General features: G+C 39.0%; 1 protein-coding gene across 3 annotated transcripts in view; it reads left to right on the top strand.

Annotated features, from left to right (window-relative positions):
• FGD4 (FYVE, RhoGEF and PH domain containing 4) overlaps positions 1-25,222 on the top strand; it is a 110,214-nt gene that overhangs the window by 3,678 nt on the left and 81,314 nt on the right. The window contains exon 1 of one of the 3 annotated variants that reach the window (XM_056339525.1): positions 7,961-8,074. The exons of 1 other annotated variant lie outside the window; for it this stretch is intronic. The gene's annotated coding sequence lies outside the window, so the exon portion shown is untranslated. Of the gene's footprint in view, positions 1-7,960; positions 8,075-19,786; positions 19,896-25,222 lie in introns of those variants that run through there. One more of the 3 variants, XM_056339523.1, reaches the window with a different exon arrangement.

Below are 25,222 nucleotides of genomic sequence, written 5' to 3'. Positions count from 1 at the left end.
ATAGTTCCCCACCACTACTGTTGTATCTCTACCTGTTAAATGGATATGATTTTATGGGATTATGTTGACAGAACTTCAGTAGTCTTTCAGGTTTCTGTCTTGCAGTGGGAGATAACTAAATGAGACTCTTAATAGTGTGCTGTTCAAGTCTATGAAAAATGCTTTTGTTCAGGGTTTTAGTCTTATAAAGCTACAATGAGAACTATGCCTTGCCTGGTAGTTTTTCATTGTTACTGGTTTTGTTTTATTTTTGAAAATAATGAATTTTGGACTATCATTCTCCTTGTTCCTGGCTTTGTGTTACCCGCTGCATTTTGTTGACTGGTCTGCAGTGATTGAAAACCTGATTGTGATACAGTGTATTCAGGGAAAACCTGTATGATCATTAGGGCTAATCTAAACAGTGACTGGAATCTGTAGATGCATTAGAGACCACTGCAAAAGAGAACTAGTTGTCTTACATGCCTTCCTGTTTTATTGAAATTTTTCTGAAGCTGAGATTTACCAGAGACAGCTGATACTTAAAAATGCTGAGTGGAAGGTGAATATATAGGAAACTGTTGCTAAATATTCCTCTCCCTTCAAATGTGAGAGAAAGTGAAGTATAAAAAATTGCTTTATGTAGAACTTGCGTGAAAACACATTTTCCCATCTGTTATTAGAGAGCTTCCTGTTTCTGTGGGCCAAATTAATCCCATGTGCCTCCTATTGAAGCAAATGTCTTCTCTGAAAGTGCAGGAAATGGAACTTAGCTTCCTGAATATATTTTTACTGTTTTCTTATTCCTTTCTTCCCTTGCTTTTCCTCCAAATATTTAGGATCAAAATAATCCTGTAAAGCCAATAACAGTGTACTGTTTGGTTCATAGACTATCCAGGATTGAAGTCACTTATATGTGTATCTTGGGTTGGCTTGGTGGGTCTATTCGGTCCTTGCCTAACAATGTCTGCTTTACCCAATAATTGTTGTTGGTCTTGTAATACTGACTTCCTGGTGATTAAGATGGTGATTTGCTTCAGTAAATTACAATTTGTATTCACTGCTTGACTTGCTAGTGCCAATACACAAAGGGTTTCAAAGAAGAATTCCAGTTTGACATGGATTTACTGAAAATAACCTGTCTGCTTCTTGCTGGTGATACCGAAAAACTGGCAAAAAGAAAATCCTCTAAACTTCATTTTGTAAGTTTAGAAGGCAGGCATTCTTTATTGCAGCGCTGGGCACACGGAGGTTAGCATCTCAAATCATGTGCACCTATCTGACCAGCATTCCTCAATTTATTACAACAAAACATACGTATTCATCATATTTCCCCAAAATCAAATACATATTGTAACTACTTCCCCAAAATGATTTACATATGCATAAAGCACTTGTGTATGCACACTTCACTCCTGGGGATCTTTCTTGGGGTCTTTTGAGACCCCTGGTGGTTGACAAGTTGGTGAACTTCAGCTGAACTTTCTTGGGGAACATGCACACTACTTGTTCTTAGAGAACTTAATTTGTCCTCTGTACTATATGGCTTTGACTGCAGTGCTCTGTTACCCTGTTTCCCTTGTCTGTTGTTAGATCCCAGGTGTCTCAGAAAGCTTGCTACATCTTAGTGAGCTTATTCCATAGGTCAAGTTAATCATTGCTATAGTTTCAGCCTCTGTTAGTGATTCTTTATATCTTAATTATAGCACTGGAGAGACTTCTTTAGAATATACCCAAGACGACAAAATTGTGGAGGTGCTGGTAAATGCCATTCCTGAAATACTTTCAGGCGTAGCTGGAACTGAAAAAGTAATAGTTTGCATACACAATACAAATCAGTTTGTGGTACAAAATCACAAGCAGGTTGCTTTTGCAGGTAAATTAATACATATGGTTAGGAGATTTCTGGATTGGAAAAGGAGAGCTTGCTTAAGGATTGTGTTACTTTTGGGCAACCAGTAAACCACAAGTATTGAGAAAGGAAGCTGTTCATTTTAAAAAAAACCATTATTTGCCCTTGGCTATTATTTTCTCCCTTGTCTGTCAATACCTGCGCTACTTAAAACTGCAGTTGTCAGACTTTTCACCCACTTCTTAAGTCATGGTGAGGGACTATCTCATTTTGCAGTAATTTCAGTCAAAGTCCTGTTCGTAACTGGGCAGTATTTGATGCTGCTTGTCAGTATGTCTTGGGTACAGTGTGATCTGTGATAAAGCACTCGGACTGCTGTATTTTGCACTGTTGTGTCTTAAAGTTGTTTTATCTATTTGCTGTATAAGACAAAATATTTTCACAGGATGAAGGGTTTGCCAGAGGAAAAGGAAAATATGAAGCAAGTAAATTTTAAAATAAGATACTTGTGAGCTTTTTCTTCTAGTTCTGTCAACGCTGGATAGGTTTTCTTCAAAACTTTGTTGTCAATTCAGTATTTTAATCCAGTTACTGACTGCAAATCTTGTAGCTGAAACTCCTTTTTCTATGAGAGGAAAGAAAAGGCTTTCTGTTGCAGTGTGGGATACTGTGTGTAATAACTCCTCTGAATATAAGGCGATCCAGGATGAATAGTTACACTTAGATGATCAGAACGATCCCTTCCATCATGTTAAATCTATGAACAAACACTGCCTCCAGCTCTTGATGGTTGAAACATTTTGATCAAATGTGTAGCTGTGGACAGCTCGATATATTCAGGCTGTTGCCAATAAACTGCTGTACTTCTGGCAAGGGGAGAGGGAATTCTGTTTAGAGAGGGTATCCTGAGAGCAGTAGTTTTGTCAATAACCCAAGCAAGTAAGAGGAGGAAATTGAAAGAGGAATTTTTAATGGTTTCTTCAACTAGCTGCCTTGGAAGTCACATTTTAACAATGATGGCTTTAGCAGAAAAAAACAACTTTTGAAATTAATGTAGGGAAAAGAGAATGCAGCTGTGTTGAAATGTTGATGAACTAAGTAAAAATCAGAGAGTGATCCCAGAGCACCAAATAGCAGCGAGACGGTATCAGAAGATATGGAGAAATCAGTAAAAGCAGAAGAGGAGAAAAATTAAACTGCTACAGTAGTCTGCAAAGCCAGGCATGTAAATAAATGTATTTTTAATGAGTTTCAGAGCAATTTAATGCCTCCGTAATGCTCAGTAAAATGGAGCACAAAATGGATTAAAATTGGAGGCAAAAGACACTGAGAGAAGGTAGGGCAGGGCAATGCAATAGTGTTAGTTACTAAGTACTAATGCTAAGCACGTCACAGATAATAATTAAAACAAGTTAAAAAGCCTGGAAAGAAGGAAAAACGTGGTGGAACTGTAATGTGAGATGTGAAATTTATTCCTGACTTCTGACCACATGTTGCCTTGCAGCAGACATAATAATGCAGCTGACGTGCAGGTCTATCCTTCTCCTCTTAAGTAACTGCAGGCACTTGCCCTCCCTCTCGAATAGATGCTAGTGTGCCCAAATGCAGATAGGGATCAAGGAAGGCAAAAGTAACTCTGAACTGATTCAGTGGCTGAATTTATTCTGGCCTTTTAAACGATTTAGCTTTTTATTAGTTGAGCATGTGATGTTTCCATGCTAGGCTTGTGGTTCTGTCGGTCACTGTTGTGACCGAGCCCTCACGGTAGGGACTTGCACCTACTGTAAGGGCACCGAGCCTTGTAGCCATATGATTATGTTGTAACTCTGCCCTGCTCCTACATACTTGAAACCTGCAGGGTCTGAGCTGCCAGAGTGCTGCAGTGCCAGGGCTGCTGGTGGCCCTGCTCCGTGTGGCCGTCCTGTGCCACCATTTGGTGCTGTGTTCTTTCTCTGGACCACCTGGATTCTTGATGGGGCTTCCGTGTGATCCCTTTGGGGACTTTGTGGCACTTGAAGCAAAAGTCAATAGAGAAGTTTCTACCTGCATCTTTGGTTTGTCTTCTCTTTCTGTGAAGCACAAGAGGCCTTGATTGGGACAACTTGAGAGCAGATATTCCTGCCTTTACTTGGTGGTTTCTGGAGGTAGAGGAGGGAGAGGGTGTAGGGTTCCCTGCCACTGCTTCTGGTTCTGGCTGAGGATCCTGGCCCCACCAGTTGCTGTTCCTTGTGAGGACTGTCTAGTTTCTAAGCTCCAGCTAGCATGCCGATGTAGGGTGACTTTTTATTTACTTAAGGGTTCTGTTGGTAGCCTTTTATCTTTCTACTAGGCTCAGGCATTCAGTTGCTTAAGCTGTTTCATACTTGTACATTCTCTTCTACCATGAAACAAATATTTTAAATCAGAAATCACAGCTAGGGTTTACAGCAGACCTAAAAACCCCCTATAAATTGCCTGAATTGTAAAACTGTTAGAGCAAATAATATTTTAAGATGTTTCTTTTGAAATGTTTTGTCCTGTTTCAGAAGGGCTTGATGACAACTTCTTGCAGGGAGTAATCAGAATCTTTTTCCTCTTTACTCTCACAGACCACCATTCACTATTTTGTCTGTCATTATTCAGTTTCTTAATTGAATATTAATATACACATTATTTGTATTAACAGCAGTAATTGAGTTGGGAAATGAAACTTACTGGCTAATTACATTCACCTTCAGAATTGGTGATTTAAGAATCAAAGTCACTGATACAGAAAAAATAAATTGTTTTTGATAGAATTGAAACTTTTTTTCAGTTTTATGCAATTATACTGCTAGCCTTTTCTTTAGCTGACTCTTGCCAAAATGTCCCTGTCTTAGTCCAAGAGTACTGTACATTCCTTTTCATTGTCTGACATTAAATCTTGTCTTTAAGAAACTACGTTACATCTGTGAAGGTAGAATTCTTTTGTACTTCAACTATTCTCCTATGGGCTAGCAGTACTATAGCATTCAGGAAGGTTATGTGGGATGACAGACGCCTGAGGATGGTTTTCAAAAGTTCCTAAAAAGAGATCCTTTATATTTGTCCTTCGAAAGCCTGTAACTATTTAATTCTTAAAAAAGAGGATTTTTATTTCTTAAAAATAAAAGCTTGGAGATTTTTGGCTGAAAATGTGATTCTAGGGAGGTTTTGCAAAACATCTGATTTTTGTGGTATGTGCAATAAAATGAGAATTGCTATTGGTGTATAAAATTATTGGGAATTTGTGTTTTGGCTTATTTTAATACTAAAGGTGGAACTGTGAATTTTATTAAGATGCATTTTAAATTTGAAAGCAAGTTGCATCTATTTTCTACTAAAAATAATTGTCCATTTTAGAAAATAGAGTGGTGGTTAATGCAAAGTTTTAAGTTGATTTTCATCAAGTTCTGGTGATCTGACCCAACTGTTGATCTGTAATTACATTCATACTCTCTTAAGTTATGCATGGTAATGCAGTAAACATTGTTCTTTATTAATCTGTATCTGATCCAGTGGACAAATGGGCTCAGCAGGCTTACAAATGAAGGGTATGCTAACACCCAAGCTGGCACTCAACATGCTGTTTAGAGACTGCCAAGCTAGGTCAGGTAGCAGGAGGTAATTTCCATAGCACTCTGTGGTGGCTTTTGTGGTGAGGTTGAACGGAAGGGTGTAAGCAAGTCCAAAATGCAACAACCCAAGTGGTTGCTTGTGCACCTAATCTCTTTCTAAACTTCCATATATCCTTCCCTGTCCTGTATCAAGCATAGAGTGTATCTTCAGAATAACATTCCTGGCATGCAGCCAGAGGGGGAGAAAAACATCCATCCTAACTGTATGTATAGCCAACAAGAGATCTGGCTTATGTGGGCATGGACTGCCCTTGGTGTTCAACTTCAGTGTGGAGGATTGCCCCTTTAAGTGTTCATCTTATTTATTTTCTGTGTAAGGACTGCTTGGGCACAGGATATATTGAAAGCTTTTTGTTCATAGAAATGAGAACAATATTAACATTGTGTGTATTAATACATAATTTAAAGAAACCTCAAAACCCAAATGAGTTACCTCTTCCAAAGATTTTGGTAGAGCTTAAACAAACAAGTGTCTGTTTATCCGAACTGTGGAGAATTGTTGCTTCCTGGTTTTAACAACTGTTAACTTTTAACAGTATAATCTGCTTTTCTCATGTGGCCAATACCAACAGTGTAGTTAACTAGTTTTATATGTTTGGGGTTTTTTTTGGTTGTTTTCAGCAAATGCAGTTCAACTGCAACAGAAAAGTAGGCTTACCGTTTAAAAATCTGAGTAATATTGGGATGTTGGAATGTGGTACATAATGTGTAGATCTTATCACTGTGAATATTGTGTCCTCTTTGTTATTTCCTAAATGACATTTAGCTGGATCCTGATTAAAAATAATCTTAATTGGTTTTTGTGCCTCATGTAATTTACAGAAAATGTTGAGATAGGTTCTAAATGAAAAAGGAGGAAAAAAGGGATTAAGTAATTTCACTCTGACTTGTGATTCACTGATTTAAATATTTTCATAATTTAGAAAACTGAGGAGTATTTCTAGAGGTGTCTCACATCTCAAATTGTCAGATTGCTTATTTTCCCCACAGGGTTAAATAGTGATGTTTAAAGATGTTTGCCAAGCTCCTCTTGATTGCTTCTGTTCTGCTGGGGTCAAGGTGTACATGTTCAGCATTCAACTGAAATAGCATGTGGTATTTGACAATTGTGACCAGGACCATGATCCTCATATGAAATAAGACCTCAGAAATCCTTCACAGGTCTTGTAAAACTTCTTTGATACAAATAATTCAGACTCTTAATCTCTAAATACATGACTTTCACTATGGTTTGCTGAGAGAGTATTAACATAGTCCTTTCCAAAAGGAAAGTGTTTTTAAAGCTGACACAGAGGAAAACAGCCAGTGTCTGCAAGACTGGGGTGGTAATGCTGCTGAAGTATCTGCATGGAGAATGTCTCTGGGGCATAGCAGTTTAACGTAACTCTTTTCCAGTTAATATGTTTAGGCATGATGTAATGGATACTCAAATATGGTGGTTACAGAATCCAAACCCTCACTTGCAGAGAAGTGACTATCCAGCGGTGCAAATGCCAACTCAAGTTATGTTGTTCAGGCTCAGTAAGTGTCAAAAGTGCCCCTTTGCAGCGCCAGGCTTTCTGATTGTTTCCTTTTGCCTGAAGATACTTGGGAGACAGTCTACGGATCAGGAAAAAACTACAGACGTTCTCTATTAGAGTGACGTTTTGAAGAGTTTGCTGCAGGAAAAAAAAAATCCAATTCCATCTGCTACCCTGTGGTGTAGAGTGATATTGCTCACACCAATGCCGGCTTAAAAATAGATCTTCCACTATTTCTTTCCTTCTGTCCCATGGAAGGAGATTAGAGACCTGAGCAGAAGTAGATGACCTGTGCTCTGTGAAGACTATGGGAGTGCATATATTTAGTAGTCTATTTTCCACAGTGCTCTGCTGAGCTCTCTTCGCTAGTACAAAAGTACATATCCCAAGAAAATGAAACCCCTCCTGCCCCTCTCTGCTTCCCCTACATTCATTCTGAGGTAGTTCTTTGTGTCACTAATATTTGGACTGTCTTTGTGCCTGTGTAGCAACCCAAATCTATAGTTTGGGATGGACATGGAAGAATTCCTCAAGTATTTTCCCTTCCTCAAAAAATCAAGCACTGTAGCTGTTTGCTGTCAAATGTTAGCTTCAGTTTCAGGAAGGAAGAATGCTTTTTAAAGATGAAAAGTGAGAATCTATCATCCTTGCTAAGATTGACATGGATTGCATGCTTATTATAGTTGATGAGATGGTAGGTAACTCTAAATGTAGGTAAGGCTATCAGAGCTGGAAAGTGAAATACACAGAGCTGAGATATCTAGAGTACTACAATTGAAGTTTTTTTGGTTTTGTTTGTTGTTGGTTTTCTTGTACATGTGGAAGGGCAGGTTGTTTGAAGTTAAATACTGTGTTTACAGTGGCTTAGGGTGTGGAAGCAGGATCGGCTTTCTGATAAGTTTTTTTCAGGTATGGTACAGAAGGGGTTAGAAAAGCAGAAGCTATTTAGTAGCTGGAAGTAAGAAGAGAGGAACGCGGGCTGACTGCATGGTGCTGAAAGGACTCTTTATCCTAAGGGTTTTTTTTTTCTTTTTTATTTTTCTTGGTGTGTGGGCTTACACTGCAAGGCAGGAGAATTCTGATAGCTGGTAAGCATGTTGAACTTTAAATGAAAACTTCTGAACTGCTTTACTGCAGCTGCTGACAAGCCACGTGTAGAATAAAACTAGGTAATCCTGTGCTAAGGAAGAAGAACCTCTGTTTCTGTCATAAGCTCTTGAATGACATATATTCAAGTAAATAGAAGCAAATCATATATGTTTTTGTGTAGAATGTATGCTGTCTTCTTCACTTGTCTTTTTTTTTTTTTTTTTCTGTATGTGGATGTCATACTATTGCATGATCTGCTGTTTAAATTATGACTCTATAATTAATTATCTGGGGAAGTGTGGTCCTTAACTGTAGCATGGTCCCTGTTAATGTGGGTTGGTTAAGTGTTTTTTCAGTTGTTTTTTTTTTAACCCTGTTGTAGAAAACATGATATTTTTTTTAAATAAGGTGAGTTAAAATCTTTTTGCATATTGGAGGCAATTTGAGAGACTGTAACTATGACCTTGCCAGTCAATTGACAGATTTCAGTGTTGTGTAAAGAGGTCTGATGTTAATATTTTGGGGTTTTGTTGTTGTTGTTATAGGTGGCTTGCCACAGATAAACTAGGGGGGGCAAAAAGATTTTTTGAAAAATTATTTTAAATTATTATTTTTACGAACAGCGTTAGATCACTGTTTAACTGTTTGGGACATAATGGCAATCTGTGCAAATATTACCTAAAAGTTTCTGGAAAATAAGGAATATCTTCAAAAGCTATAGTAGGAAATAAGGAACTAAAAATTGTGATGTGTCTAATTTTACGTGTCTGCTAGTTCACAGCACTCTTACTGCACAGGCTGCTTCAGACAGCTGTGGTGCTGCATTGTGGTAGCAAAGGAACTGATTTCTCAATGGATTGGCTTTCTCATGGGCATTGCAGTATAGGTAGTTCTACCATGGTGCATTTATTGGTAATCTACAAATTTCCCTTGTGTATAAAACAGCAGGGGGCCAATCCAATCACTAATGTAATTTGATAGACTGTACTCGACCTAAGTATTAGGATATGGCTGGATATGGATACGGTTTGGATGTAAGCATTTGGGTATGGTAGGTACCTCCAAGTATTAAACCTTCAGTTGTGTAATGTGGTATTTAAAATATTTTTTATTTCTTCTGACATTAAGCCTGACTTACTGTTCCTCATATTAGGAAGTAAAAGTCTTAGCCACATCTATTTCGATTTAAGTCCAGTTCATTCAGAGGCTTTCAATTAATGCTTTTTGTCTTGCATTGGAAATATCCGTGTCTGCCATATGTTTGTGGAGTAAACAGGGAGAAGGGCTACACAAACTGAGGTTGTTCTTCAGGACTGTTTGCCCTCAGGTATGTTTAAGTAATGCTGCCTGCCTACCCTGTTAGTACACTGCAAGAACAAGGCCAAAGGCAGCAAGTAGACTGAGAGAGTTAAGTTGTCAGTCTTTTAGTATTGGCTTTGGAATATTTTCCATTGATTCCAAGGCTAGTTTTTCTTTTGCATAACATATTGAATTTGTGTAGAAAATGTGAGTGAATTTTGTATGTTGAAGGTAAGGGTTAATGCATGTCTGATACTGTAAGATAATGTAATAGATTATAGGCAAGTTTCTAGCAGTCAGAATTTCCTGTCCTTTTTGATTGCCTGACTTCATTAAAAATCCAAGAGCCTCAAATGTTGTCTAAAGTTGAAGTTTTCCCTTTTCAAATGGTCATTTCAATTGTGCTTTTATCAGTGCTATGCAGTCACAGTATCACAGAATGGTTGGCATTGGAAGGGACCTCTGGAGATCACCTAGTCCAACCCCCTGCTAAAGCAGGCTCACCCAGAGCAGGCTGCACAGAGTCATGTCCAGGTGGGTTTTGAATGTCCCCAGAGAAGGAGCCTCCACAACCTCACTTGGCAGCCTGTTCCAGTGCTCTGCCACCCTCAAAGTAAAGAAGTTCTTCCTCATATTCAGATGGAAATTCAGTCAGCATCATGCTCTCTGACTGATCTTTCTGCAGGCCATCTAAAGGACAGTCTGCCTCAGCTGCTGCCTTATGCTGAGTCTCAAGGCACTGGCACATGAGGCAGCAGCTTGCATGGCACTGGAACGTTGTCCACCAAGATTCTCCTGTTCCTGCACTCTTCCTGGCTTCCTCAGCACAGTGTAGAAAGAAAATGAGCTCTTTCTGTTCTGAACAAGTGGAATGAACAATAAAAATACAAAAATCTCTTCTGCAGAATGATCATCTCTTATTTTGCGTATATATTACATAGCATGATGAGATACAGAACCATCTGGGTACAATAAGATATTATCAAGGAATGAATTGCAAGAATTTAGTTTAGCAGCAAACTACTATAGGCTGCCTCTTTTTTTTTTTTTTTTTTTTTTTTTTTTTTCTGCTGTTGTGGTCCCTACAATGATCATAATGCAAAAAAAGTAAGTTGAAGATCCCTTTTGCACAGCATATTGGGTCAACGAAAGAAGTTTTTTGATGTGACCTTAGACTGGTCTGTTTCTTCCTTCTACTCATCACTCCCTGTGGTTACTTTTCCTTACAAAAATACAATAAGAAGAGTAAAGCCTATTTTACTATTTGCTCTTTGTTAACTGGAATGTGTGGGGTTTGGGGTTTATGGGATGATTTTTGTTTTCGTTTTTAAGTGTTATCTGTTCCCCAATTAGGACTTAGCAGACACATTCAGGAATACAGAAGCAAAATACCTTTCTGAAAAGATGCATAAAATCTGTTTCCTGATTAGTGGATTGTAGAGAATATCTGCATGTCCCTTCTGATTCACTTACCTGATACCCAGTAGGAGGCAAGTGTGGACTTTTTCTATTAATTCTAATCTAGGTATTTCAATAAAAAATAAAAAAAAACCAAAAAAAATCTGTGTTTTACAACTACTCAGAGGTTAAAATGAAGGTAATTTTATATCCTAACCCTATACATATGACAGGATTCTGAGTTTTGCAATCTAAAGCTAATTTTTTTTCAACTTCAGTTAAGGTAATTTTAATATAAAGTTAAAAAGGTAATTTATGTTTAAGTAATTTAACTTCATTGTGTTTCAAAACTTCAATCATTTTGGTTTACATGCAAAATTGTACCTTGCTGTGTTGAAAATATGAAAATTCAATATTAGTACATGATACCTATAAAAACTTAAAATATGAGCAGCTGCATGTTGCTCTTTATTGACATATGTCAGTAAAATACTGTATGAGCTCCAACAATATGTAGGACAGTCTTGGCAGATAAATATTTAACAGATAACAATTTAATAATTAACAATTACTAAATATTTAACAGATAAATATTAACAAAGTGTTGGTACACAAGCTTAGGTAGGGATCCTGCACTTACAGGGCTCAAAACAGGCAGGCAAAGTCAATGCCATAATTTCCTCGATTTCATATTTGAATTTAAACCAAACTTATTTCCACCATGGCAGCTCACTGAATTCTCCACCAACTTCTACTAAAAAAAGAATAATAAATTACTTCCTTGCTGGAACCAGCGAAGGCTGCAGCCTGGTTTATTGTCCCTTCAGTACATTCCCTACAGCAGCCATGCACACATAGCGATGGGGAAGGCCAGCTTTAGACGTTGGACTGTCGGGTTTTTCCAACCCTGGCTGCTGTTCGTTGGGCTGGAGCTGGTGGTGTGGCCGCCGTAGTACTGTGCTCTGACGGCAAAGGCTACTGCTGTATTTCCAGCTGGCTGTGATTCAGCAAAGTTAGTCTTGTTTTTCCTTCCAACTAGCGATTATGGGCCTGGCCTACAGATTGCATTTTGATTTAGCAGTTGCTAAGGGCATAATTTTAAAAGCTAGGGAAGCTCCTTAGAGGTTCTGAGTTTTTCATACCCAGTGGAAAAGGTGAACTGGTAACAGTATTGGTTGTATATGGAGGAACATACTCTCTAATGAATTACAACAGGTCCATGTGTCTCTGAGTATTGTCATCATCCCATCTGCCTGTCATCAAACTCCTTGGCATAGTTCCCTATATCTTCTTGTATATGTATGTTCAGATGAAGGTCCTCACTTGGCACAGTTTTTAACAAAACAGGTACCTGACTGACGTGGAAAGAACTGCATGCAAGGTGAATGTTCGTATGCTGAACTTTTAAAACCTCTTTGAAACTCTTGAGTACTGACCTACAGCCAGTAAACCAGGTTTAGTTTCTCTAAGGTTTAGTTTAACTGAATCATTTGCAAATACTCTGTGCCTGGTAATGCAATGATTCAACAGAAAGGGTTACGTTGAGTAAATTGGCCATCTGTTATGAAAGGTAAGGGGATTTCTACCCTATCAGCTATATATTTATATCTAATCAGACCTGGTCTTTTTTATGTTCAAGGTGAAAAATATGACCAGGTAGAACATAGATTTGTTTCCCACAGACTTCACTCAAAAGAACTCTCTTTCACAGAATAATCTGTGATTAATCATGAAGTGGTTACGTTTAGCATGTTAGTTTTCTAACTGTCAAAGTCTAGAATGAAAACAGAGTGATTTACCTGCATATTTCTTTCTTTATCAGTGGCTATCTTGGAGCTGGAGATCACTGACAGAAATATGGAATTGAGGATAAACTGCCTATGGAAATGGATAAAGATTATTATTGCTGGTAAAAGACCCTTAATTTTTTAGTGGTCAGAATTCCTTTTGCTGTAATTCCTGCACTATCCTTTTCATATCTGGAGTGCGGTTACTTACGCTGAATAGCAAAACCTTTCCAAAACTCGGTTTTGCTTTCTGCTTCCATGGCGATAGATGGCCTTACAAAAAAATCAAGTGCAAATGCAACCTTCTTCTCATTTTCCCAGACTCTGTGTAACTTAGCATTTCACAGTTGCTTTCAAAGACTGTTCCAAAAGCTTAGTGAATCCTGTTCTGAATCTGTCAGTGAATTCTGCTGACTGTTGGCAGAATAAATTTGTCTCGGCAACTTTCCCTCCTTCTTACGACTGAGCAGTGTAACAAGAAATGATGTACAAGTTAATGGCTTTGGTTTTTTGGATGTAAGAAGCAGATGTACTTGTCAAGTGTGCTTCCATCTAAACAAGAACAAGCGATCCCTAGGACTGTTTTGTCAAATTGGAGGTTAAAACACTGGATCGTGTACTATGTCATGTCCAAAATTAGTAAAAACATCTGACCCATGGTTTTGAATTAAATGTGCTGGTATACTTAAACGACTTTAAAATTGTGTTTCATCTACCCCAAGTATATCTTGTTGCCCACTTCAAATCGTTGACCTGACTGGGAAACTCAGTCCTGGTCTTACTAAATTATCACGCTGAGTGATCAGTAGCAGCTCCCGTACAGTGATGGTAATTCACAAGATGACATGGACCAATCTGAGATCAATGGCACCATGAGCTGACCACTTCACAAGACTGAAATACTCCATTTATCTGCAGTTGGAGATTGTCTGGCTGCTGTTAGATTTCTGGAATTTTAAGTGAGAACTGTGAGATGTTTTTCGAGTTTAATGGAAAACCAGTATTTTTTGGTCTCGTTAAAATAAGTCTTGATATTCCAGACAGAAAATTTTTCATGGTTTCATCTTTTCAAAAATAAAAAAATATATTGTAGATACCCAGGATTTTGATCAGATGCCAAGTCTGTGTTGCCAATAATATATCTAAATTTTTATTCTATATTCAAGCAGTTCTGTATAGCAGGTAATACAGTTTTGAGAGGATTGAGGCTCTTTGCAACTTATTTCTTCAAATCCAGTGTGGTTTCCTTTGTAATATTCTCATTTGTATATGTATTTTGCATCTCAGGAGAATATCACCAGCCTTCAAAGGTTTTGCAAATATTTTCTTTGCTAGAATATTTTTGACCTATTTATCACTGTCTGTATGGTGGATATAGTTTTACTTCCAGAATTGTCTTCATTGCAAAAGAAACCTTAAAGGATCAGTAACCCTCCCTCTTGTTTCAAAAAAACAGGAGCCAGCTACTGTGTTTTATTCGATTGATATCTCTATCTTACAGGACAAATAAGTATTAAAGCTTCATGTTGCTGTATAAGGCACTTGAAGAGTACAGTGCACAAGATTGAAGGTGATGTTTCTATATATGTATTTGGGGTGTTTTCACACTGTAGTATTAAGTTAGAGAGGTGAGAACTACTTAGCTGATTATTGCTTTTGTACTGCTCTGCTGATGCTGAGATGGCTTTGACAGCATTGTGATGAAGAGACGTCCTTAGTATACAATGACTACAAGCTGTTTCACCATCAGGAGACTGTTTTCTATGATGTCATTACTTAAGTCACTGGAAGCCGTGATCTCTCTTGTGTCCTGGATCTCTTACATAAATGACTTCTTCCTTCAGCCAAATAACTGAAGTAAGATGAAGCATATTTACGACAATCTCACAACTATTTTCAGTGTGGATGCCTTGTTTTAAAGGTAAAATGGAAAGGGTCAGGTGTCTTAAAAAAGATGTGGCCCTTGGGTATGGGTGACAAAAATCCAACTCGTTATTGATGTCGACTCAGGATTTTCAATAGAAATGATAGGCAATGCTCAGCAGGCAACAAAACGGCTCTGTAAGGAATGGTGGAGTGCAGTCTAAATATATATTCTCCTGGTAGCTACAGTAGCGTGCTGTCCATTCATCCAGACACACTTTTAATGTTCACTTAAGTATCTGCTTTCCTGGAGTGTTATGCGTGCCGAGTGTGACAGTAAGAATGAAGGGGAGGTGTTCTGAGCTTGTGTTGGGTCTTACCATCTTCCTATGCATCCCTAGGGAGCAGCAAATTAGTTTGAGAGGAGATATCAGAAGGTAGAAATAAAGCTCTCACTTTATGATTTTTCTGTTTTCAAAGTAACTGAAAAGTTCAATATTCTAATGAAGAAAAACTCTCCCTCTAGTTTCGGCCTTGAAAGCCACAAAAGGAAGTGAAAGACAGCGAGCCCTTCAGCGTGTAGGTTGTGCAGCCACCTCGGGTGTCAGTGCTGAGGATGTGAGCAGGAAGTCAGCGTGGTGTAGAAAGAAGCAGCTTTTGACCTAAGGAGGAGAAGTGAATCCATAATTTTTAAACAAATGCTGTTAAATGTCTTCACTGTTAAGTAAATACATTACTGTGAGTAGACAGAAGTGCTTCAGAATAATAAGGGTACGATATGCTATGGGTATCATCATCTTCCACAGAGTTTTTTTTTCTTACTGCAAATATTTAATGTAGTAGATATTTAAGCAAAAAGGTAGTTGAGGATTTGTTTACCTAGAGACATACAAGGGCAAAAAGAGAGAGAAATTTAAAACTGTATTCTATTCTGCCAAAAATATTATTCAGAACTAAAATAGTCTTTTAAATTACCACCTATAGTTAATTAGGGTTCTCTGTTTCTAAATCATGCATAGGGAAAAGCAAAAGTATTGTTCAGTGCAGTCAGTCGGACAGGCATGAGAGCAAGGTTCAAAGTGATCCATACTTCACCCAGGGGTTTCTGTACAGATGTAACAGCTAAATAGGGCATTTTTCTGAGGTACTGAGTTTGAGCTCTTCTGAAAACCAGTTCATAATTTACAAGTCTAAATATTGGATCTGTATTTCTCACTTTAGGCACGCAAACCAACAGATTCAGGTGCATAATTTGAAAGAATAGTGTCAGTTAGTACATTCCTATGTGTTGTGGATATTTTTGGAAATCCAACAAATGTATTAAAGTATTTTAAGAAGTTTATCTGCTCCTTTTCACAGCGTTAAATTGTCAGTAAAAGCAAAACCTAACCTGGCAAATGGCATCTGCAGACAGCTGAGGTTTGTGCTGCAGTGAAAATGTGAAGTCTAGAAGGCAGTAATTAGAGAGGCTAGTCAATACTTGTTAATGAAGGCAGTGCTTGTGCTCTCTCTTTGAAGGGGGAGCAAAGCAACGCTGCCCTTCCTGTGGTGCCTTATTGACCTGCTACAGCAGCCATCTCTGCTTGCATGGCTCATCCGTGGAATAATTGGCATGCTGTCTTTAAGAATAAATAACCTATTTTCCAAAAGTGCTGGAAATAGATCAAGAAAAATGGATGACACAGGATGCCAGGGGTTATGTCTCCGTATGTGTGCGCACAATTACAAGGTTTTTTGGTGGGATTTACAAGCTCTAATAGCTGCCTTTTTAGGAACAATTTTCACATACATTTTTTAATGTAGCTTTGGGTTTTGTTAAATAGATCAGTCTAACAGGGTTTTACTTGTAACTTGAAGGAGGGGCATTTAGTCTGTGAACTGCTTGCTGCTGTAGAAGGAGCAATGAAATATGAGGTGTTTGACTGACAAGCTTTAGAAATTCTTCTCTTAGTGATTTAAAAACCTCTCTGAGAGAGACTCCTGCCACGTAATTACTGTATGTGATGTCTATGCAGTAGCCAGGCATCTTACTGCCCTTGAATTTGCATTTTGTCCACTCCTTTATTTGTGCTGTTCCCATGAACAGTTTTTCCACTTTTTTCCTGGGATGCCAGCTCCTAGGAGGTGATCAGAATAGTTGGCTTGTGGCAGTGACCTCTTTTTTATTCTAGCTGTCAGAGCAAGTTTGCCAGGGTCAAAGATAGAGAAAGGGTTACTATTAGAAAATGAGTCTTTGCATGGCGTTTCCTTTAAGGCTGTTCTAATTCTGGCTTAAGATGAAGAACATGTCACTGAGGTCTCTGTTACACTGTTTAGTTCCACAATTACAGAAGAATGTACCAATGAGGGAGAGCTGCACATTTTCACATGACAGAGGAAAACTACTATTTATTTCCTCTTGGAGCAAGGTGAATGAAAGAGAAGTTTTGGGAATTCCTCTAGGAAACATTAGTAAATAGTTTTAACCGGTTTTATTCAGGGTAGTTACAATGCCATGAGCAAGAAAAACTAGTACAAAGCCCAAATTCTGCTTCTTCAATTTATCATGCTTGTTATGCTTATTAGCATGAATTGGTAGTGAACAAGGCTGTTCTCAGAAACTCTTACAGCACCCTGTAAATATGCCTGGTAAGGTCGTGATACAGCACAGTATTCCCAGAGTGGCTCCACATAAAGCAAGATATTCCTTCTGGTGACTCCTGGGCTCACGGTGTTCATGATTCCTGAACCTATCATTTGCAAGCCTCCGTTGGTGTATACAGATTCACTTCTTTTCTTCTTTAAGAAGGCTTCAGATACTGAAAATGTTTTATTTCTCAATTAATACCGAGAGCAGTGACCACTTAAATCTTACTAGTGTTCTAATGGAAAAGACTTTTTGGAAGTGGCTTTTGTTAGGACTACTCTAACTTGCCAGTAGCAAGATGGTGCAGTGACAGGCCACTGGTGCTAGTTGTAGACTTTGGTTTGCCAGCCTAATCTTACAGACACTTGAAACTACTTTGCCATTGTGTTTACACATAACTTTAGTAGGGTTGACCGGCTGGTATGTTGAAACCATTCTGGACCTGTATTTGTCAATAGCTTTCTCTGTAGGTGGTTTATATTCTGATGTTTACAGTTCTTTAAGATTTTGCACTAAACTTAGTGTGGTGGAATCTTGATCTTAGTGTGGAGACTACTCCAAATATTGCTTCTGTGCTCATAGATAGAGGGTTATGAATTCAACCAGGTGGGGGCCTTAGCAGAGGTTGTGACTGGGGAGAGAATAAAGGGAAGTCAAGCTTTTGAGTGGAATCATAGAATGGTTTGGGTTGGAAGAGACGTTAAGACCATCTAGTTCCAAACCCCCCTGCCATGATCAGGGACACCTTCCACTAGACCAGGTTGCTCAATGTCCCATCCAACCTTGAACACTTCCAGGGTTGAGGCATCCACAACTTCTCCAGGTAACCTGTTCCAGTGTCTCACCACCCTCACAGTAAAGAATTTCTTCCCAATATCTAATCTAAATCTACCCTCTTTCAGTTTAAAACCATTACCCCCTGTCCTATTGCTACAGGCCTTGCTAAAAAGTCTGTCTCCACCTTTCTTATGAGCCCTCTTCAAGTACTGAAAGGCCACTATAAGGTCTCTCTGGAGCCTTCTCTTCTCCAGGCTGAACGACCCCAACACTCTCAGCCTGCCTTCACAGGAGAGGTGCTCCAGCCCTCTGATCATCCTTGTGGCCTCTGGACTCACTCCAACAGGTTCATGTCCTTGTATTGGGGGCCCCAGAGCTGAACACAGTGCTCCAGTCCTCACCAAAATTGCAGGTTGTAGTTCAGGCTTATTTTTCCCTCTTTCTCTGGTAAATCTGCTTGCAGTAGTTAACTTGAAGTGCAGCTGGGGCCTTGTTTGGGAAAGCATAACCTCAAAGCACAAGTCTTGTATGACTAAAGAATGAGCTATATTGGGTGTATCTGTTAGTACAGTTTGAGAGATGAAAAGCCTTATTTAGATTTAGATGCTTCTTCTCTGCTGCCTTGATGGAACCGTGAAGTCCTTGTCCTTCAGCGGGGCTGTGTGCGCTTTGAAGTAGTGAGGGAAGAAAATGATGCTTTAAACAAGGCATTTGTGTTCTTGTAGAACACAGTGGAAAGTACTGATGATCTGAATATGAAATACCATTTTCAAGGGAAAATGTTTGCTTAGAAGAAAATACATTAAAATTATATTGCTAATTCCAGTTCTGTAAATTTTACAGAAGCCAGGTAGAGGGGGAAGGAGAGAGAGTTCAGTTTTGGTTTTGTAAATCGAAAGAACAAAGCACAGTTGACCGATAGACAACACTTCTAGAAACTATGGCAAGTATGTCGCCCATTAAAAAAAAAAAACAACAAACCAAACACCACCACCTTCCCATCTTCCTAAGCTGCTGCTTGCGTGTCTAAAGTAAACAGGACAAACCAACCTACCTGCATTCAGGAAAGTGTAACAATGTCGTCTTGTGCCAATCCTATACTCACTTCATTTGTAAACTTTGTCAGATGGGGACTTCAAATTCATATTAATAAGCACCTATAACCTCTGTATTGACTTTGAGACAGAGTCCAGAAATAATCTGTTTCAGCGTTACTGAGGTATATGAGTCCAGGGCTTGCAGTGGTCTCAGGTAAAACTGTAAACAGCACAGTTGTTAACTGAAGTTTGCAGCTGTAATGTGCTTTAAGAAGTGAAAAGGGAGGGAAAGTAAAAATGCAAGTTCTTTCCAAACACAGAGCAGAGGCTTTAAGCGGATGATAAAGTAAGGGTCCTGTGTCACATTGGGGTGGTGCTACCTGCAATCCGCTCAGCAAGTCCTTCACAAGAGGCTTAAGCATTGCTTTTGCCATACTTCTTCCACAGGCTCCAGGCTGTGAGGGAAGCAAGGGTTGTAACTTAGGTAGAATGTAATGTGTATGTGTTCATGTGCTTGTCTGTTGTGCTGCTGGTACTCACAGACATGCAGCAAGGGAAACGAGTATATTGAGGTAGAGCAAATTGGAAGAACAGGTAAAAGAAAGCAGAATAGGTTATGTGTGAGGTGACATGGTAAGTGGAGTAGGTGAGAAGGTGGACAGTCTAGAAGTTGTCCTTTCTGTATAGAATGAGTTTTCTCCTTTAAAGTTTGGTTTGGAAGCAAACATATATATGTTCTGCTTTGGGTGAATTCAGCAGCTAAATGTGATTGCACGCTATTACCAGAACCCAAATGAATCATGAACAACTCTAACATTCTAATGTCTTCCTAGTGAATTTACACACAACGGGAAACATGCCAAGTTTGTTTGGTTTTTAGACTTACAGCTCATTACCTTTCAGTTTCCATAGTTGGTCTCAGCTGCCGCTGAGCCCTTCCCCAGGCTGCTGTAGGAGGAGTGAAAGAGCCAGCCCACTCCTTCTCTGCAGCTGATGGCCCTCTGATCCTACTGGTGGCATCCCTTCTGGAAAGGTCGGTCTACTAATATGGTTCTGTCCCCCATTTTTCTTAACCCCTGCTTTTGGTTTTTTTTGTGTCTTTCCTTCTGATATCTTTAATGATCTGGTTCAAGGCTTGCCAGACGTTGCTGTAAAAAAGACAGTAAAAGTTACTGTTCTTTTCTGGCCTCCTGGGACCATTGGAAGTGGTTCTATCTGAGTTGTGTGCCATAGTTCATGAAGTCCTAGCCCTGTACTCTTTTGCCTACTGCCATGTTGTGTGATCTTCCTGTGAATTCTTGTCTTTGTCTTTAGGATTCTGACATTGCCTAGAAATAGCTCGTGGTCATTTTTGCATCAGACTGCACTGTAACTGTGAGATTTGTGGAGCATAAAGACTGTTGTACACAGCACTGTAACTGCAATGCAAATCAGTTCTGATGAAATACAGTCTTTATGTAGTGGAGGTTCCCAGTGATCACCTAGGTCTCTCAGAGAACAGCTTGTTTCTTTGTGAAACCTGACTTGAGTCTGTTTTGGGGGTTTTTTTTGTGGTTTTTGGGGTTTTTTTTAAGTAAATGTTCCTCAATACTACTTTATATCCCTGTAATAGTCAAAATGAAACTGGTGAGCCAGTATCGGTGTGTGCAACTAGATTTATTTTTAAAACTTCCTTCTTTATCTTGAATGTATTCCAGATAGATATTCTTACCTTCATACATTTGGAAGATACAGCCAGTGTCTGATAGATAACTCTAAACTTGATAAATTTTCTTTGACCTCTTACACACCTTGACACTTGAACTTCCAGATACCATTATTGTATATGTATTTGTACCAGAGGAAAGGCTTGGCTAAGAAACACATATTTTGTGAAGAAGGCATTTTTTAACTGACTTGTACAGTGTGAATGTTAAATTATTACTATTATTTTGAATTGTGATTGAATGTACTCAACCCACTCTGTGCTTCTGACAAACTTCTGTGGTGTCCTGTTCAGTCTTTAGTTTTTCTCTCTTGTTCTGTGTCCCTCGATAAGAGTCTTGAGGCTGGATTTTGAGGTTCCTGTTTTGTGTGCCAGTTTGTTCTGTAAATAGGAAAGTAAATGGCTGGCTGGCCGCTTTTGCAGCAGGAAGTGTATACTGCCTTAGAGATATGTCTGACTGTCACTGAAAGTAACAGCCACGCTGATTGCTGTGAAACAGCAGTGAGATATAATAACCATGATTGAATTGCTTCTGTTGTGATAATGGTGGAGGGGAATGCTGTAAAATAATAAACTGTCAGGTAGCAGTAGAATTCTGCCTTTTTTTAGTATAATTTTGTGGTTTCCAGTAGCTTCTACTTTTTGTCATGCTTATTACATAGACATTTAAGCTTGTATAATAATGATATCTGATGATAGTCATCAAGTCTTCTGGCAAATAATCATCTTCAGTGTGGAGTAGTGCCCCACACACATTGGGTACTGGTCACCCTTGTAACTACAGAGGAACAAAATTACATCTGCCTGTTCCCTCAAAACTGGTAAATTTTACATCATTCTGTTGCTTCTGATTTAAGGAGAAGGGTAGCAGAACTTCTGGCTAAAAGTTTATAGGCTGGAATAAATGTTTCCTGGTTTTCTTGAGTAATTAAAGTAAGTGTCAGCTGGTTCTGGGGGTGTTAAAGGACATGACACTGTGTGTACGTATCTGGGTTTCTTCCTGCACCTGTCTCTGCTACGCTTTTTCTATCTCATGCTGTATGTAATATGTTTGAAACCTAAGTGCAGATGTTATATAATGAATCACTTCCCTGACCCCACTCCCCCCCGGTTTGGACACTTTTACGTCACTTCTTCCTTTATCATCCATTTGAGGAGATTCCTGTTGAACTCTCAGAAATATCACAAAGGTGATTTGATCATCCTTCACGACACTTCGGATATCAGTGCTATGCCATTCAGATTTTTCTGTTTAAAAAAAAAAAAATCTTAAAAAAGTCATACTTTTTATAGTTTAGGTGCAAGCACACTGTTATGTGGGGAAAACCTTGATACTTTTTCTTGGGTTGTTTTTTTTTTTTTACTAGATTTAGCCCTTTTAAGTCCTAAAATACTTGAAAGTATGCTTATCACCAGTGCTTCTCTAAAATCTCAAGAGATGGCATCGCTGAGAGCTCTGTACATGAATAATCTTAAAATACTGAGCGAAATTTTATATCTGCTGTCTTCCCAGAAGCACCATGCATCACCCAGTAAAAATAGATTTGTGATGATATAGTAGTAGCAACATTCTTAGTCTAGAAGTTGTTCCCTTTGGAGTGGGATGTGTGGAACTGAATTCAGATGGACACATGGGAGACTGGCAGCTCTGTGGGGTAGGGATCTGAGCAGAAAAAAGCAACATCAGTTGCATTTTTGAAATAGCTGTTTTGAAGCTGAACCTGGGAAATCACGAGATGATGTTTAACAAAATTCCTGGTATCCTGGCAGTTTGCTCTCTTCTCCATGGAATTTTTCCTTACAAGGTCAGTACTTAAACTCCCCAGCGGCATTTTTTTTAATATACTTTTAGAACAGCTAACTCTTTAAACTTGGCAGAGACAAGCAGCTGCAACCCTAAAATGATCCTTGGCAGTTGACTACAGCTTTCCCCAGCTGGCAAGTTTTCCTGTTGTTTTCCTCTTCCCTTTTGTGTCAGGCAGTTGATGATATTTGTTTGTCCTGTAAGGGGAGAGCAGTTTCCTCCACCCCATATTAGAACAAAGTCTGACTTTTATTTTGATTCCTGGGTCACTTTTTTTTCCTCTTTCATGTAGCTGCTTAAAAACACCATGGGTGCCATCCAGAACTGCATGTTCATTTTTCGTGCTTTATAAATATCTGCATAGCCTCACGTAACGAGTGAGTGTTTCCTCCTTGCACTTTCATAGTGAGATTCAGTGCTATGGTTACCCACAAGAAGTCTGCATGGACAATTAAGGAATATGTTGAGCACAAAAAATTAATTGTGGAGCCAAAGAATTTGAACCTAGATTTCTTAAAGTAATTCAGTGGTGTACCATCAGACTTGTTCTCTTTTGTCATGATTTTTTTTAATACTTTAACTTCTTTGTGTAGGAATATAATGTAGTAATTCCTTCACTGATTCCTGTTTGGATTACAGTGTTTCCCAGATTTTGTCATGGATAGCTTTCTGTTCTCTTGGTTCAAAGCATCTCTAAGACAAATGCAGGTATCTATAAACTGTACGCTTGAATGTGAGGAGAACGTGGTGTGGTGAGCTTTATTCTTTAAAAAGGATGATCATGTCCTGCGCTCCTTTCTAGTATTTAATAGAGTTCATTTATCTCATAGAAGGTAAAGTCACATATCTAAATTGAAGGGTTTATTAAATTAACTTCTACGTGTTTTCTATGATATGGTCTTGATACTCTCTTCTTAAATCTAAGCTTAAACTCTGTTGCCCCAGAGTACTCCTGTAAATTATTTTTCCTGCCTTAAATAAACTAATCAAGAATTAATAGATGTAAGTGAAAATTCCAAACAAGTGAAAAAAGTCCAAATTTTTTTTTTCTGAGGTATGAACTGCATTGTTTTATGGGGTATTTTAGCAGCTGTGAGTATTGTTAGTTTCCAAATTGATGACATGTGGTGTTCAAGGGAATTTGCTTGTGACTTTAGCTAAGGTCCAAGGTCTCAGTGTGCTTCATCCATGGAAATTGCCTGCAAACTTATCTTCTGTGAATTAAGATACATTGATATTGCTATAATTTATGCTTTTCTGCTTCTTCCTAATGCTGTTTATGCTTTTCTGCTTCTTCTTAATCCCAGCCCCCTCCAAATAAAAGCCCAAGAACCCAAACCTAACATGTTAATCTGACATCTAGTATGTCCATTTATTTCTGTATGAATAGTTGTGCTATGCTTTGATACACCAAAAATGTACAAATTCTTTCCCTTCTGTGAAGTTACTAAGCTCTTAAAACACTTCAAAGGACCTTTTGGGAAAGAAACCCACCAAAACAGTTTTGCAAAGTTCTTCTTGGCTTTTTCTTGTTTGTTTTCTTTCTGTCACATACACAAACAGTTTTGGGCAGGAAAGAAACCTGAAGCACTGGAAACTAAGCTGATAAGAAAGACAATAACTAACTTACTGATGTTCTTGAGGTACTTTATGCAAATTGCTTTACTTTGAGTATAATGTAATGTTAAACTGTGGTATGAGGAACCACCTCAGCTCTACTTCATTTTAGGAATGTTGCCCTTTGGGTAAGGACGTGATGGTCAGATAGCAATTCTGGCTCCGAAAGCAATTTTAGCAGTCTTCTGGAGGACATGGGTCAATTTACAGGCCAGCCAAATTACAGTTGCTGCCTGGAAGACAGGGAAAGGAGAGGAATCTCTTTTTCCTGGGTTAATACCAGTGTTGATACTGTTCCATATTGCCACTGACTACCTGGACAATGGAAAGAAAGGCATCTTCAGCAACTTTGTGGATGACACTAAACATGGGAAGGGAGCAGTCAATATGGGTAAGATAGGGATGCTTTTCAGAAGGACTTTGTCAGACTGGAAAAATGGATTGAGAGAAGCCTCATGCAGTTCATCGTGGGCAAATGAAAGTTTTGGTATTTGGGTTGGAAAATCTCTGTGCAATAGTACAGGCTGTTGGTTGGAGAGCAGTGCTGCAGAAACAGGGAGCTGACGAAGAGGAGGAATGTGAGTCAGCAGTGTGCCCTTGTGGTGACACAGGACCAGCTGCAGCAAGTCAAGGAAAGTGAGTCCTTCAGTGACAGTTCTGTGCCTGTCACGCCACAGCTGGAGTATTGTGTCCAGTTGTGAGCTCCCTCGTGCAAGGAAGATGTTGACAAACTGGAGCAAGTCCAGTTGACCAAGAGGATCAGGGTTGCCACACATGACGTAAAGAGCCTGACAGTAGTGGGCTTGTCCAGAAGAGACATCTATGGAGTAACTTATTGCTATTTTCTGTCACCTAGTGGGGGTGTGTGTGGAGGTGACAGAGACAGACTCTTGGCGATGAACAATATTGGCCAAGAGGCAACAAATGCAACTGCAACAAGTGAAATTCCACCTACGTGTCAGGGGAAGAAAAATTTGGCATCAGGGTGTTCAAACACTGGAAGAGATGCCCAGATGGTCTGTGGAAACTCCATCCTTGGAGACACTCAGAGCTCAACTGCCAAGACCTCGAGCAACATGATCTAAGCTGGTCCTACTCTGAGGAGGGAATTGGACTAGCTTACCTTTAAGGTTCCTTCAAAACTAATTTTTTGTATGAGCTGGGGTAGGAGGAAAAGTGGCTTGAACCGGATGGGGTCTAACACTTGGTAGATTGTCTGTTGTGATCTGCAAAT

This window comes from Falco biarmicus, chromosome 5 (assembly GCF_023638135.1).
Source record: "Falco biarmicus isolate bFalBia1 chromosome 5, bFalBia1.pri, whole genome shotgun sequence".
In the NCBI taxonomy this organism is placed as follows: domain Eukaryota; kingdom Metazoa; phylum Chordata; class Aves; order Falconiformes; family Falconidae; genus Falco; species Falco biarmicus.
The sequence above is the reverse complement of the archived record's forward strand: the minus strand, read 5'-3'. Positions and strand labels throughout refer to the sequence as shown.